This window comes from Arachis hypogaea, chromosome 15 (genome assembly GCF_003086295.3).
Source record: "Arachis hypogaea cultivar Tifrunner chromosome 15, arahy.Tifrunner.gnm2.J5K5, whole genome shotgun sequence".
Lineage (NCBI taxonomy): Eukaryota > Viridiplantae > Streptophyta > Magnoliopsida > Fabales > Fabaceae > Arachis > Arachis hypogaea.
Window position 1 is genome coordinate 124,722,862 of NC_092050.1, and position 4,934 is coordinate 124,727,795.

General features: G+C 36.0%; 1 non-coding gene across 1 annotated transcript; it reads left to right on the forward strand.

Annotated features, from left to right (window-relative positions):
- Nucleotides 1-1,117: 1,117 nt before the first annotated feature.
- LOC112753386 (small nucleolar RNA R71) lies at nucleotides 1,118-1,226 on the forward strand. Its single transcript, XR_003177775.1, has one exon. It is a non-coding gene; the product is annotated as a small nucleolar RNA R71 (small nucleolar RNA).
- Nucleotides 1,227-4,934: the final 3,708 nt, after the last annotated feature.

The following is a 4,934-nucleotide window of genomic DNA, read 5'->3' on the forward strand; positions in this document are numbered from 1 at the left end:
CCAGGATCCTGTTTCTTCTGAGGCAATCTCAGTTGATCCAGATCACTTAGTTCATTGGTGAACAAGGGAGGTTCAACTTCCCAAGTATCAATGCCAAATAACTTGGCATTCAGCTTCATGATTGCACCAAGAAACTTGGCAGTTTGCTCTTCAGTGACATCCTCATTCTTTTCAGAAGAGGAATACTCATCAGAGCTCATGAATGGCATAAGGAGGTTCAATGGAATCTCTATGGTCTCTAGATGAGCCTCAGAGTCCTTTGGTTCCTCAGAGGGAAGCTCCTTATTGATTACTAGACATCCCAGGAGGTCTTCCTCCTTAGGATTCACGTCCTCCTCTCCCTCATTGGGTTCGGCCATTTTGCTTATGTCAATGGCCTTGCACTCTCCTTTTGGATTCTCTTCTGTATTGCTTGGGAGAGTACTAGGAGGGATTTCAGTGATCTTTTTACTCAGCTGGCCCACTTGTGCTTCCAAATTTCTAATGGAAGACCTTGTTTCATTCATGAAACTTACAGTGGCCTTAGACAGATCAGAGACTAAGTTTGCTAAATTAGAAGTAATTTGTTCAGAGTTCTCTGACTGTTGCTGAGTTAATGATGGAAAAGGCTTGCTATTGCTAAACCTGTTTCTTCCACCATTATTAAAGCCTTGTTGAGGCTTTTGATCCTTCCATGAGAAATTTGGATGATTTCTCCATGATGGATTATAGATGTTTCCATAAGGTTCACCTAAGTAATTTATCTCTGCTATTGCAGGGTTTTCAGGATCAGAAGCTTCTTCTTCAGAAGATGCCTCTTGAGTACTGTTGGATGCAGCTTGCATTCCATTCAGACTATGAGAAATCATATTGATTTGCTGAGTCAATATTTTATTCTGAGCCAATATGGCATTCAGAGTATCAATCTCAAGAACTCCCTTCTTCATAGGCGTCCCATTATTCACAGGATTCCTCTCAGAAGTGTACATGAACTGGTTGTTAGCAACCATGTCAATGAGTTCTTGAGCTTCTGCAGGCGTTTTCTTTAGGTGTATGGATCCACCTGCAGAGGTATCCAATGACATCTTAGCTAAGTCAGACAGACCATCATAGAAGATATCCAGGATGGTCCATTCTGAAAGTATGTCAGTAGGACACTTTTTGGTCAGTCCTTTGTATCTCTCCCAAGCTTCATAGAGGGATTCACCTTCTTTCTGTCTGAAGGTCTGAGCGTCCACTCTAATCTTACTAAGCTTTTGGGGAGGAAAGAACTTGGCTAAGAAAGCCTTGACCAGCTTATCCCATGAGTTCAGGCTATCCTTAGGTTGAGAATCCAACCAGAGTCTAGCTCTGTCTCTTACAGTAAAAGGGAAAAGCATGAGCCTGTAGACTTCAGGATCTACTCCATTAGTCTTTACAGTATCACATATCTGCAAGAATTCAGTTAAGAACTGAAAAGGATCTTCAGATGGAAGTCCATGAAACTTGCAGTTCTGCTGCATCAGAGAAACTAATTGAGGTTTCAGCTCAAAGTTGTTTGCTCCAATGGTAGGAATGGAGATGCTTCTTCCATGTAAATTGGAATTTGGTGCAGTAAAGTCACCAAGCATTCTCCTTGCATTGTTGTTGGGTTCGGCTGCCATCTCCTTTACTTGTTCGAAATTTTCAATCAAGTTATCTCTGGATTGTTGTAATTTAGCTTCTCTTAGTTTCCTTTTCAGAGTCCTTTCAGGTTCTGGATCAGCTTCAACAAGAATGCCTTTTTCTCTGTCCCTGCTCATAAGAAAGAGAAGAAAACAAGAACAGAAGAGGAATCCTCTATGTCACAGTAAAGAGGTTCCTTATTGTTAGTAGAAGAAAAGAATAAGAAATTCGAACACAGATAGAAGAGGGGGTTCGAATTTGGTGATGATGTGAGGAAGAGATGTTAGTTAATGAATGAATAAATAGAATAAGATAAGAGAGAAGGAGAGAATTTTCGAAAATTATTTTTGAAAAAGAGTTAGTGATTTTCGAAAATAGTTTTTGAAAAAGGTTAGTAATTTTCGAAAATTCAAATAAAGAATAAAATAATTAGTTTAATTAAAAAGAAATTTTTTTGAAAAAGGGGGAAGATATTTTCGAAAATTAGAGAGAGAGAGAGTTAGTTAGGTAGTTTTGAAAAAGATAAGAAACAAACAAAAAGTTAGTTAGTTAGTTGAAACAAATTTTGAAAATCAATTTTGAAAAGATGAGATAAGAAGTTAGAAGAGATATTTTGAAATCAAATTTTGAAAAAGATAAGATAAGAAGATATTTTTGAAAAAGATGTGATTGAAATTATTTTTGAAAAAGATTTGATTTTTAAAATCACAATTAATGACTTGATTCACAAGAAATCACAAGATATGATTCTAGAACTTAAAGTTTGAATCTTTCTTAACAAGCAAGTAACAAACTTGAAATTTTTGAATCAAAACATTAATTGTTATTGTTATTTTCGAAAATTTGATATAAAAATAAGAAAAAGATTTTTGAAAAATATTTTTGAAATTTTCGAAAATAACTAAGAAAAAATGAAAAAGATTTGATTTTTGAAAAAGATTTTGAAAAAGATAGGATTTTTAAAATGAAAATTTGATTTGACTCATAAAAACAACTTGATTTTAAAATTTTTTGAAAAAGTCAAATCTAATTTTTGAAATTTTAAGAGAGAAAAAGGGAAAGATATTTTTTTGATTTTTGAATTTTTATGATGAAAGAGGAAAACATGAAAATTATGCAATGCATGAACTTTTTAGATCAAAACATGTGATGAATGCAAGAATGCTATGAATGTCAAGATGAACACCAAGAACACTATGAATGTCAAGATGAACATCAAAGACACAATTTTGAAAAATCTTTAATGCAAGGAAAACATGCAAGACACCAAACTTAGAATTCTTTAATGCTTAGACACTAAGAATTCAAGAATGCATATGAAAAACACCATATAACACAAAACAAAAAATCATCAAGATCAAACAAGAAGACTTACCAAGAACAACTTGAAGATCATGAAGAACACTATGAATGCATGAATTTTCGAAAAATGCAAGATGAATATGCAATTGACACCAAACTTATAACATGACTCAAGACTCAAACAAGAAACATGAAATATTTTTGATTTTTATGATTTTCTAATTTTTTTGGATTTTTATTTTATATTTTTCGAAAATTAAAAGGAAAAATAAGGATTCCAAAATTTTTAATATGAATTCCAGGAATCTAGCCATGTTAGTCTTAAAGCTCCAATCAAATGGTCAGGCATGGCTTAATAGCCAGCCAAGCTTTAATAAAAATATGAGTGTAATTCAGACATGACAAGCCTGACATACCCTATCCAGAAGGATTGGGCATGGCTCCACTGAGGTGATTAGTTGAAGGCCAATCCCAAAGGAGTTTGGGTATGGCTTTACAGCCAGATAGGCTTCAACATGCTTCATGAAACACTAGAATTCATTCTTAAAAATTCTGAAGCCATAGAATAATTTATTTTTTTGAAAACATTTTTATTTAAAATTTTTTTTTCGAAAACAAAGGAGAAATTTTTGAAAGATTTTTGACAAATTTTTTTTTGAAAACAAAACAAAAAGAAAATTACCTAATCTGAGCAACAAGATGAACCGTCAGTTGTCCAAACTCGAACAATCCCCGGCAACAGCGCCAAAAACTTGGTGCACGAAATTGTGATGTCCAGGCTCAAACAATCCCTGGCAACGTGAGCAACTTGGTACGCGGAATCGTGATTACACTTTGATTATGTAAAATTCATGGCTCTTTCTTTCCCTGGCAATGGCACCAAAAACGGATGCACAAAACCATGGTCTAAACATATCTTCACAACTTCGCATAACTAACCAGCAAGTGCACTGGGTCGTCCAAGTAATACCTTACGTGAGTAAGGGTCGAATCCCATGGAGATTGTTGGTATGAAGCAAGCTATGGTCACCTTGTAAATCTCAGTCAGGCAGATATAAAATGGTGATATGGTTTTCGAAATTAAATAATAGGATAGGGATAGAAATACTTATGTAAATTACTGGTGAGAATTTCAGATAAGCGTATGGAGATGCTTTCGTTCCTCTGAACCTATGCTTTCCTGCTATCTTCATCCAATCAGTCTTACTCCTTTCCATGGCTGGCTTTATGTGATACATCACCATTGTCAACGGCTACTTTCGGTCATCTCTCGGGAAAATGGTCCAGTGCCCTGTCACGGCACAGCTAATCGTCTGGAGGCATCACCCTTGTCAATGGCTTCATCTTATCCTCTCAGTGAAAATGATCAACGCACCCTATCACGGCACGACTATTCATCTGTCAGTTCTCGATCATGCTGGAATAGGATTTACTATCCTTTTGCGTCTGTCACTAACGCCCAGCAATTGCGAGTTTGAAGCTCGTCACAGTCATTCAATCATTGAATCCTACTCAGAATACCATAGACAAGGTTTAGACTTTCCGGACTCTCATGAATTCCGCCATCATTCCAGCTTACGCCATGAAGATTCTGATTAAGAGATCTAAGAGATATTCATTCTAGCTTAATTCATGTAGAACGGGAGTGTTTATCAGGCACGTGTTCATAGGGGAGGATGGTGATGAGCGTCACACATAATCATCACCTCCATCACGTTCTTGGGTGCGAATGGATATCTTAGAAGCGAAATAAGATGAATTGAATAGAAAACAGTAGTACTTTGCATTAATCTTTGAGGAACAGCAGAGCTCCACACCTTAATCTATGGAGTGCAGAAACTCTACCGTTGAAAATACATAAGTGGAGGTCCAGGCATGGCCGAGATGGCCAGCCCCTCTGATCTAAGATAGCATAGGACTGATCAAAGATATCAAATACAATAGTAAAAGGTCCTATTTATAGTAAACTAGCTACTAGGGTTTACATGAGTAAGTAATTGATGCATAAA